This window comes from Megascapheus bottae, chromosome Y (assembly GCF_031878675.1).
Source record: "Megascapheus bottae isolate mThoBot1 chromosome Y, mThoBot2.hap1, whole genome shotgun sequence".
NCBI classification, from domain to species: Eukaryota; Metazoa; Chordata; class Mammalia; order Rodentia; family Geomyidae; genus Megascapheus; species Megascapheus bottae.
This window is the reverse complement of record NC_143548.1, coordinates 10,780,889-10,793,210: the sequence shown is the minus strand read 5'-3', so window position 1 is coordinate 10,793,210 and position 12,322 is coordinate 10,780,889. Positions and strand designations below refer to the sequence as shown.

General features: G+C 35.8%; 1 pseudogene; it reads right to left on the bottom strand.

The window, feature by feature from the left end:
* The window catches only part of LOC150040343 (ribosome biogenesis protein NSA2 homolog pseudogene), a 38,797-nt pseudogene extending 34,242 nt beyond the window's left edge, over positions 1-4,555 (bottom strand).
* Positions 4,556-12,322: the final 7,767 nt, after the last annotated feature.

The window sequence follows — 12,322 nt, the reverse complement described above, 5'->3', positions numbered from 1 at the left end:
AGGCCTTTGTTAGTGAAGATCTCCCACTCTTTGGGCTTTCTATTTAATGTGTTAGGTATGTCCCTAGCCATACAGAAGCTATGCAGTTTAATGCAGTTTCATTTGTCGGAACTTTCTTTAATTTGTTGTGTTTCTGGGTTTTATTAAGAAACTTTCAGCCTGTGCCAATGAGTCCTAATGTGTCTCCTGTTGCTTCTTGTAAAGTTTTCAGGGTATCTACTTTCATCTCAAAGTCTTTGATCCTTTTGGAATTAATTAATTGTTGCAGGGTGACATAGAAGGATCCAACTTTAGTTTTCTATAGGTGCTAGCACCATGTGTTGAAGAGGCTGTCTTTCTTCCATCTAATTTTTGTGGCTTACTTATTGAAGATTGGTGGCCACATGTCTGTGAGTTGATTTTTGGGGTTTTCAGTTTCATTTAACTGTTTGGCCAAATCTTGTTCCAGTACCCAGCAGTTTTGATTAGTATAGCTCTGACATAGAAAGTAAAGTTTGGTTTTGATATTCCTCCATCACTGGTCTTTCTAAGGAGGATTGTTTTTGCTACATGGGAACATTTATCATTTCATATGAACTTTTAGATTACTTCCTCTATTTCCTTAAAGAATGGCCTTGGTATATTGATGCGGATTGCATTGAAATTTGGCTGAATGGGCATTTAGTAACCTATGATTTCTTTCTTCTTTTATAGTTTTCATTAAATAATTCCTTTTCATCTTTGGTTAGGTTAATTCCTAAACATTCTATTGCTTTGGAGGCTATTGAAAATGGAATCATTTTCTTGATTTCTACTTCTGTTTGTGTATTTTGTCATGCAGACTTTGGAAAGTTGTTTTTGTGTCCTGCCACTTTGATACAGTGGTTTATTAGTTCTAGGAGTTTGGGAATGGAATGTGTCGCATTGTTCAGGGAGAGGATCATATCATCTGTGAATAGGGATAACTTAATTTCTTCTTCCCCTGTGGGCATCCCTTTGATGTCCTTCTCTTGCCTTATTGGTCTGGCTACAGGTTAAAGGGCTATATTGAAGGTAAATAGATCTAGTCTTTCTCCAATTAGTATGATACTGGCTGAAGGTTTGTATTAAATGGCTTTAATTGTTTTAAAGAATATACTTTTCCCCCTTGTTGCCTGTCCTCATGATTTCCCCAGGACAGTTTTCATCAGTCAGGGCTCTTCAGCTTCGTTTCTACTCAGCAACAGCTTTGGCTCTCCCAAATCTTCTGAATTTCCAGTCTGCTCATATGCATCCTTTTAATTTGCATGCTCCACTGGAGGGACCCCTGTGGCCTCTCAAAATCTAACTCTTTGTCAGTAAAAACCCCTTAATCTCTGTACCCAGCTACCTTAACAAGTACAGTTACAAACCTAAGCCTCTAGTATCTGGGTGAGAGAACCTTTTTCAAATGGGTGTGGTGAATTTCATTCTGCTCATGTCAGAGACAGGAAAACACACACCTATACACATATACCTATACTAACATAGCTAAGTATGTATATGCCTAATAATTTACTATCAGTGTCATAACTAGATACACACTAGATAAAATAGCTCATAAAGATAAAACACATATTTATCTATAATTGATTTGATTATGGAAGTTTTTTTCACCTTGATTCATTATTGAGGTGTCTGAATCCAATTCAAATTCTCTTTTGTGAAAATTTCATTATAGTAAAATGATAAGAAAATTCTTTCACACTTACAAAGCCTATTTAAAATGTACCAATGGGTTGATAGAAATAGGCATAGAAGTAAGGCAGGGCTAATGGGAAGAAGAAAACTTGGTCCACCAGGAAAAAGATGACACAACACACACATCCAAAATCCTCCACCCCAGGAGTCAGTTAAAAATGTAAATGAATTGGAATCAGCATTAGCAGGAAAGACCAAGAACAGATTATCATTGCCAATTTAAGGTTCATCTATACTTCTCACAAATTTATTCAACCCTACTCTCACACGCACGTCAATTCAGCAACAATCTCAAGAGCTAGATTTATTTTAAATTCCGGAGTAAGAAATCTTCTCCACAATTTGTCTTGGAAGATAGTACCAAAAGAGCCCTGCCTAGCAAAGAACAACAAGATATGCAGGGGAAGATGGGTCCTGAAAACCAGGAATCATGGAAGGAGAAAATAGTGCTTCCTCATATATTGAGTCATTTTACACTTATATTTTCAAAATTAACCAGAGGTGAGAGGTCTAGAAAGATCATGAACCAGCTGCTCAACTAATGTACATATGTGACTACATTCTAACTGGACATGAATTTATATACTCACCATTGTTGTCTGCTGTTTGTTATTTAAAGTAAGTCTCAGAGTCAGGACAGTTTAACTTGGCATCTTCCTCAGTGCCATATTTCTCTACAATCCAAACATCTACCAAGGGCAACGAGTGGACCATTATCCCCTCCAAACCCGACCTAGCCTATGACTGGTTATTCTCAGCTGATCCACCAAGCTCTCCCCTTCCCAAAAACTTTAGATAGATACATCCTTCCTACTCCCAGTACATGTATTAAAAAACTCTTCCTTCCTTGTAAAGGGCCACAACTGAGTTCATGCTCCAAATGGTAATTCTTTGGCTTGTGGCCAGGATTTGTTCTCCTGTGTCATTTCTGTTAACTGATCCTTCCACCTTGACACCTTTTACCTGATCTCATCTTTTCAAACGTTTCTTGTTAACAGAATAATAGCCCTCACTCAAGACACCACCTATTGAAAGGCAATGCTATCCTATTAAGACAGGCAATGCAAGGCTTCACTGACAAGTGCACATCTTTCTGTCACATAACACATAATTATGAACTGGGAATAAACATATACACACTGATATCTGTTTTGATGTTGGATTTACAACAATATATTTTGAAAACACACTGAGTAATATCCATGTGAAACAATTTTTCCCATGATGTCTCTCTGTTTTAATAATAGAACAATTAAGTCAATGAAAGAATTAAATCATTGGGTGGGTAGCCTTAATATCTTCACATGAGATTATGTAAAATATGGTAATCCTGGTGTACTGACATTCTGTGGGATCTAACATCAAATGTTTTAAAATTCTTTAAGAATGACCAGGAATGATAATATCTACCTAATCCTGATAGAAATGCTTTTAAAATCTACTTAATCCTGAGAGAAGTTTTCTGTCTTCTACTTGAAGGAAACATAGTTGATTAATCAGGCTCATTTTGAGGATTAAGGATCACATCTTTCAACAAAGCAAAATATTAAATTAGCCTTCCTAAAACATAGGCTGAAATTTCTCTGCCGGTAATTTATCTGCATAGAAGTAGTATATTTCAAAATACAATATAATACAGAATCCCAAGTATCCTAGGCTTATTGAATATGAAACATAATAGAAACTTTGACCATCTATCAGTCCAGAACTGATCACAACTGGATTTTGGGTTGGTGCACAAGTTGCTATCTCAGACTTCATGGAGGAAAGACAGAGGATCATAGGCTCAGGGTCATTACTACTTCAGACTTTGTTGGAATTTACTTGATTAAAAAAATCTATTCCAGGGGCCAGAATTTCTTGGTATTATCAGACATTATATTTAGGGATAAACAGAGAGGAGACCTAAACAAGAGCAGTTTCCAATGCAAAGGAAAGTGAAAATATACACACAATTGTAGATTGTGGACAGGATGTACAAAAAATAGCTTCTCTTGTGGTCCCCATCTCTTAAGCTGACATTGGTGTTGGCATAATGGTGGATATTTCAGAAAACTAGGCATCTTCCATTAATTCATGTGGACATGAACAAATGAAATACTCATTTATTCCCCCACACATTGTGCAGAGGATTTTAACTACAAATGGTGGTAAATGGGATAGGTTTTTCTGTGAGTTAAGGAGGCTACAACGGCGTGTCATAAGTATTTCAGTTACTCTCAAATGATTAGTGTTAGGTTTGAGAGGAAGAAATGATATTTTCCCTTGTCTCAGCACCTTTATCCTCCTTGTCCTTCACATATTGATTTCCTTCTTTCTTCAGGGTGTTAAACTGTGTTTCATCTGGGATGTGTGGTGGGTGTGCTGGGGTCATCTCTGCTGCAGGACACCAAGTTCCAAATGGCTCTGAAGTAGGAAAGGGTGACAGCTCCTCCTGTCACTATTTTGTTAATACTTTCATTTGCTAGCTGGACTGCACAGTCTATTTGCAACACTGCTTAGTAATCCACTTAAGCTTTCCAATCCTGCCCTAAAGTTTCATAGGCCATTGTTCTCTCAGGAGAGGTTTCATGGAGAATACATGAAACTCCAGAGCCCTGTTACACCTCAATGAACTGCCATCTCTTGAAAAGCTCCTTGCTTTGGTTCTTCAGGCCAAAGTGGTCCACCAGGTTGCCAAACCTGGGGTTTGGAGTGAGGGGTTAATAATGCAGGCTTCCACGAGATCCAGGATGTCTCCTCTGTTGCCTGGGGGCCCATTGGAGTGGCATGGGGTCATGGAGGTGGTCTGAGGCACCTCACTCCTCAGTGCTGGCGCCAGCTTCTGGTGAGGGGCACCTCTAAAAGCCCTCCCCATCCTTTGACCAACAGCTTCTTCTGGATGTTGCCAATGGCCCAAGGGGTCACTGTGGGGAGGTGTATAAGGGAAGCTGGCTGTGTCATCACCAAAGGCAGGCAGGAGCAGTTGATGGGCAGGACCTTGGGGGAGCCCTGTGTGTTCTCTCACCACAAGGTGCAGCACCTCATTTTCATTTCTACTTGTTCTTTTTTCTGGCCATTTTTTTCTCTATCCTAATCCCCTATCCCACCTTTTCTCTTCTTCTGTCATTGTGGTAATTCCTAGAAACTTAGTGATAGCAAATAATAATAGTCCTCCTATCTACAGACTTGTTTCAAATTATATTTTTTATTGACTTGGTCCTCTGCTTTTTAATCTTTCAGTTTTTAACCTTAGTATTTGTTATTTAAGAACTCATAATTCTGAGGTGTCTTTTTAAATCATTGATCTCTTTTATATTTTTTCTTTTACATATTTTTATTCTTTATATTTATTTTAAGTTTAATTTAAATTTTTTTCACTTATTTTCCCTTTCTATCACTTTAGGTCACAGTTATCTTCACTCTATTCCTTTCCTTCCTTACTATATTACTCTGACACTCCTACATTACCATTTTCTTACTTCCACTATTGGTTATCATACCTTTCTATTTCTGCTAATTTGTTCCTTCTTCAGTTTTCATAATTCATGGATCTACAGTTGATTGTTGTTGATCAAGACTGCATATGTATGTGTTCAATTGTGCTATAGATCCAGAATGATTAAAGAATATAGAGATTGGTTTGTTGGTATTTTTGTTTAGCAGTGGTATTGGATTTGTTTGTAAGTGCACAAAAGGAAAGAGACAGACAGACACACAACAGACAGACAGACAGACAGACAGACAGACAGACAGACAGACAGAGAAAACACCAGTCTAAAATTATTTTCTTAGAGGCAAAAAGGGTTTTGAGACAAAAGGATTTGCTTTCCCAATCTCTGCTTTGCTCCTCTCATTATTGGCATATAGGAGAGCAGTTGTATTTTGAGGGTTAATTTTATAACGTGCTAGGTTTCCAAAGTTTTGAATCAGTTCAAGCAAATTGGGAGCACAGCCTATATGGTTCTTTACATACAGAACCATGTCAATTGCAAAGAGGTTAAGTTTTACTTCTTCTTTCCCTGTTTGGATTCCTTTACACTTGCTTCTTGCCTTATTGCTCTGGCTAGGAATTTTAATACTATATGAAAGAGAAATGGAGAAGAGTGGGCATTCTTGTCTCAAACTAGATTTTAGAGGAAATGGCTTTAGCTTTTCACCATTAGTATAATGCTAGCTGTGATACTACATACACAGCCTTTATTATACTGAGGAATGCTCCATGGATTCCTAGTTTCTCTACAGTTTTTAGCATAAAGGGGTGTTGGATCTTATCAAATGCCTTTTCTTCATCTAATGAGACAATCATGTGATTCTTGTCCTTGGTCCTGTTGATGTGATGAATTACACTAATTGTCCTTCATATATTGGACCAGTTTTGCATGCCTCTGATGAATCCTGTTTGATAATGGTGCATGGTATTTTTGATGGGTTGCTGAAGGTGTTTGGCAAGTATTTTGTTGAGAAATGTTGCATCAATAGTCATCCAAGAAATGTGTCTGTAGTTCTTTCTTTAGTGAGTCATTGTGTGGTATTGGGATGCGGGTTATGCTGGTTTCTTAGAATGAGTTAGGCAATAACCTTCACTTTCAATTTCATTGAAGAGCTTGAGGATTATTGGTGTGAGCTCTGGGTTGAAGGCCTTATAGAATTTAGCTGTGAATCTATCAGATCTTGGGCTTTTCTTGGATGGGAGGTCTCTTATTGCCATTTCTATTTCATACTTGAAATATGTCTATTTATTTGGTTTATGTCTTGTTGGTTCAGTTTAGGTATGTTAAGTGTCTCTCCCCTTCCAGTAGGCACATGATTTCAAATTCAACTGACAAGTCAGAAATGACTCTTCATTGTTTAATCACTGTTGTTAAATTATTAGAATAAAAGGCACATATCAGTATGAATCCTGAATCATTTGGCCACTTTTCAAATGTTGTCAAACAATGACTACACCCAAGCAAATGGACACATTATTCTAATTCTCAGTATTGGATCATACCTCACCATCAAGACAGTAATTTTTGAGTGATGATGGAGCTATTATCCCAACTCAATATCATTTATTATACATGAAGTTTCTGATTCACATCTGCACATAATTCTGCACACCCACCATTCCTAAAACATTTGTTTCATAACATTCAAACAACTCATCAAAATCATCATTATACTACTAAATAATATATAATCTATCAAAAACATAGGAATTTAGAAGGAAATCAGATTGAAATGTTTGGTCAAATACTTAACATTTATCTGCAAATGTTTTCTCTAAACTAGCTAGGGTCATGATAACTTCTGTGGTTTCCTTTTCCTGATTTAAGTAAAGCTCTTATGAGTGAAATACTAGTTTATTTCAACAGAAGGATCTGTCAGATCTTATATTTTAAAGTATGATCCTCTGTCATTTTATAGGAAATCTGTGACCTCTCCTGTAAAGTACATATTCAATGACATTTTTCAAAAGAGAAGATGCTAGCAAAGAAATGGGTTTCTTTGAAGCTTGAATTAGCCTAAAGTATGTCAAAGGAAGTTCTGAATACTGAAGAAGGTATGCAAAATAATATCTAAGCATGATGGGCTCAATGTTCAAAATGCAAACCAAAAGAGAAGCTATAGGCAATAGAATAACTGAAATGGATAATTGAATATTAGGAACAGAAGATAAAACATGCTGGAACAGTCATCAATGTGGAAAATGTCAGAATTCACCAGAAGTCCAAGAATGGGCAAACACAGACAAAAAATATAACTTTTGTATAATAGGAATTGATGAAGGTGAGGAGTATCAAATGAAGGAATTGAAACACTTATTCCCCAAGATTATACCAGGGAACTTCGCCAGCCTCAAAAGGGAAAAGTAAACTCTCACACACATTACAGAAGCCTATAAAACACTGAACAAACAAGACCCCAGAAGGAACTCTTCCAGACATATCATAGTAAAAACATCAGACCTGAATAGTAGGAGCTGATCCTTAATCCTGAAAAAACAAAGAGCTATACTAGAATGGAAAAAAAATCACTGCTGACCTCTCCACACAAACCTAAGTGCAAGAAGAGCTTGGAAAAATATCATCCATTCCCTGAAGACCAAAAAGTGCCAACCAAGGCTAATATAACCAGCAAAATTATCGTTTACATTTGAGGAAGAAACAAAAATGTTTCATTCCAAAGAGAAATTATATGAGTTTATATACTAAACCAGCATTAAAAATATTAATCAAGAACAAAGAGAAGAACAGCAGAAAATCAAGAAGCTATCCCCTATTGAAAAGTAGGCACAAATGGGGAAAAAGAGAAAGAGAAGGAAAAATGACAACAAAGGACAGTAATCACTTCTCCATAATTTTCCTAAATGTGAAGGGGCTGAACAATCTAATTAAAAGACATAGAACAGCAGATTGCCTTAGGAAACAAGACTTACCAATATGCTGTCTCCAAGAGACCCATCTCACTGTCATACACAGAGACAAACTCCAAGTAAAGGAATGGAAAACAATTTTCCACACCAACACAATATTCAAAAAAAGCAGTAGCTTCTGACAAAATTAACTTCTCAGTAAAATCAGTACATAAAGATAAAAATGACCACTACATATTAGGAAAGGGGTCAATTCATAACCAGAATATTATAGTTGTAAACATTTAACCTGGGAGCACCTAAGTATGTCAAGGAAACTTCCTTAGATTTACAAGATAACACTCAAATACCGTCAAAGTGGGAGATTTAAATACAGCCACTCTGGAAGGCAGTTTGGAAAATAGTAGGAAGTGACAAATTCAAGTGGAGTGAGGGTGAAACTTTCTATTTTGATAAATAGAGATCTTCTTAAGAAATATTGGGAGGAGAGTCTCCTTTCAAAATATTTGAATGTAATAATATGGAAAGCCTAGTTTGACAATTGACTCTTTAAAGAGCCAGTTAAATTCAGCACCAATTTCAATTGTCTTCGTCTCTGGTTGATTTACTTGCTGAAGAAAAGGAAACTTCTATTTTAAGCCAGGAAATTATTTAAATGTTTCACTTTAGTAATTACACACACCTTCTTTTGTACACCTCTTCCACTTTTCAGTGCACTAGAACAAAACAAAATTTAAAATTATGTGAATATTTGATTGAAATAAATATTCCAATCTTGATACACAAATTCTGATGCTTCAATATTTAGAATTTTCCAAAAATTGCTAGCACTTGGAATCTGACCAATGAACTTTTAATAATACCACTTAAGGCATTCATTGTTTTGTCTTGAAGACAAGAATATTCATTTGTTTGTTCTCTTTTAAGTGCAGTAAAGGAATGAAAACATATGCATTATTTAATAGTTTACCTAATTAGGAAAACTTTTAATCTGCTTCTAGTAGCTTTTCCATTGACTGTTTTTATTCAAATGCATCCATTTAACTTTCTCCTTTGGTTTTAGTTACTGTGATACCATGATCTAAATTTTAAACAAGGATTTCCCAAACTGTCAGCAAGAATTTAAACAGTCAGGTTGAACAATGTTTTTCCAGGAGCTGCTTCCTTGTATCCACATCTGGAAAACAAACAACACCTTGGAGACTAAGGAAATCCTAATTCTGATTTAGCTGATGCTCAATATTTCTGGCCATAAAAGAAATACAAATCCAAACAAAATTGAGATTCTACATTGCTCTGGTTAGAACAGTTATTTTCATTAACTCTAATAGGAATGTATGCTGATGGAGAAGTGACCAAATGTGAACACTACCATATTGTGGGGGACTTGCTGCTCTAGTTTTCAACCACTGTAGTAGGAATTACATAGATTCTTCAAATGGCTAAAAACAGATTAGCTCCCATATGGCCTAGCAAGCCCACTGCTAGGCATTTTCCTACATGATAACAAAAAAGAGGCCATTACAAATCACTAAGCTCAGGAATACTTGTTGCATTCTTATTTACCATACTTAGTATAAGGAACAAACCCAATGCTCCTCAGTAGATAACTGGATCAATAATATATGGTATTTATATACACAAAGGAGTTCCATGCCTCAGTCTGAAAGAATTTCATTTTTCCATTTGTAAGGGAATAGAAAGACCTGGGGAAAATTATATTAATCCCATAAGCCAGGTCCCAAAAAAGGGGGATCACAAAGTTTCATTCATATGTATTAACTAGGATATGTCAATAATATTCTTTTTTTTTGCCAGTCCTGGGCTTGAGCTCAGGGCCTGAGCACTGCCCTTGGGATTTCTCAAGGCTAGAGCTCTACCACTTGAGCCTCAGCACCACTTCCGGCTTTTTTCTATGTATGTGGTACCGAGGAATCGAACCCGGGTCTTCATGCATGCTAGGCAAACACTTTAACCACTAGGCCAAACTCCCGGCCCGTCAATAATATTCTTAACAGGGCATTTCTACACTTATAATGGACAGTGTATAGGACTATATTTACTGAAGCGTGTCTATAGGAACTTCAAGAATTGGATACAAGGGTTTTTAACTATGTCTTCTATGCTGTCATTTCCTTTTCCTTTTTCTGATTTACTTTTCTGTGCCATTGGCTTCCATCTAGGTTTATTTAATCTGTTAACTGAAATAAACAACAGGACATAGGATAAATTAAACCAACAATGATACTCACTTGATACTAAGTTGGAAATGAAATTTGCAACTGCATGGGTGGGGAGCAGGGATAGGTAAGAAAGAAAATGAGGGATGGGCTCACAGTGTTTAAAAACAAATGTATTATTGGTAACTCTAACACCCTTATTGCTCAACTTTTCAGTAAGAATTAAGAAAAGGAATGAATTGTCATTAATTTAATTAGCAAAATAAACAGTAGGAGCAGGAAATATTTTTGTGAGCAGGAGGATAGTGGAGTAAGGTTGGTGAATGGAAGAAAAAACACAGAACACCAGAATGTTCAATGTACATACCTGATACAGTAAATGGGAAATGTAAAAGTGAGTTCTGGTGAGAGATTCAGATATGTTAGGATGCATAATGAATCAAAAATACTAGAAGTTCTGAAGGGTGACATCTGAAGATCAAGGTTCTAAACCAGTTAGAGCGTGGCAGGCTCTAGGACTCCTATATTTAGATAACAAGGAGAAACCTAGTAATTGTGATGTCAGACTTGAATTATAAGATAAAGGAAAACATTCAGAAATTGGATTTTAGAAAATGTTAATTATAAATAAGTTCTTCAAATGTTCTACTCAATTTTGCTATGTATAATACATTTCTATGATAATTGAACAAGAGGATCACTTCTTACTATGTAAATAAATTTTGGTACAAGTGGATGATCTCTCCCATACCACTATGTAGTTGTCCAGTACTGCAAGTGACTTTGACTTGTATCTACTTCAATGATATCAATTCTTTTATTTGCTTTCTAATGGGGAAATCAAATCATTTAGGAAAATATATCAAAATTCAGTTTTGTGATTTTTCTCATGGATTTAAGTATAAGAACTTTGTTATGTGTAAACAATTCCATTCCACATTTAAAAGTCAGTTTTAGTGCTAATATTAGAGAAGGTTTTCATGATGAAGTAGATGCCAGTTAGTGGGCAGATCACAGTAAAGTTGAAAGACATCTCTGTCTGGGTTTGAGCTCTAAGTTTCATTCCTGGAAGCATCAATGTCCATATCCTGCCTATGACACCCATCCAACAGCTATGTGGAGGGTTGTGGGGCTCCAGAGTTGCAGGAAAACTTTTCATTTGTACATTTCAGATATCCAGTCCAAAATGTTTACAATTTGTATGACCCCTCGAAATACCACTGCCCTGATTTTCATTCTCTTAGAAACAAGAAAATAAGAAGAGAAGGCTATAAAGAATAAAATTACTTGCATTTATTTTGTGTTTATAAATTGTTTATTATTCTCCTTTTAAGAAATATTTGTGAACATTACAGTTGCAAATACTTCATTTATATATCTCAAGAATCTATTATGATTTCAGAAGTTAAATTTTCATCTAAGATTCCTCTTGGTTTCTCCTTTTAATATGTTTCAAAACTATGAACAAGCTTGATTTCTCTAAAATAGTATTCTTAAATAAAAACTACCCACTCTCCCTGAGTTGCCATCATATATTTGTAAAAACTATATTCTTTACTTGGGGACTGATAGCCACTGTCTTTAATCCTAAATATAGATACACTGAGATTTGAGGATAATTTAAATCCAGCAAATGCACTATACTGTACAAGTCTCTTATATCTATCCTGAAAAAAGTCTGAAGTGATGTGTCACACAAGTAATGCACTGACAGCCAGCTTTGAGAAAAACAAAAACAAAAACAAAAACTGATGGGTAGAATTCTATTCCTATACCTACTTTCTGCCTGAGTTTATCTTTCTGATTATCAGCATCCCACCTAATATTGATTGTTTATCAGTCTTGAAATTGGGTGATAGATACTGAGTCTCCAAATTACTCATTATATTTCATCTCTCTTGGAATATTTCTATCACTTTGGGTGAGATTTAAAGCATTTTAAAGTATAATTTTGAAGTGTGTAAACATGTAAGAGGATTTTATCTATATGACTGAAATTTTTTTGTCAACATACCTAATTATACACAGCCCTATCCTTTGCTCAGAAATCTATTTCTTCGTTTAGTGATAATTTTCTTAATTTTCTTTTGATTGGTTTAAAATG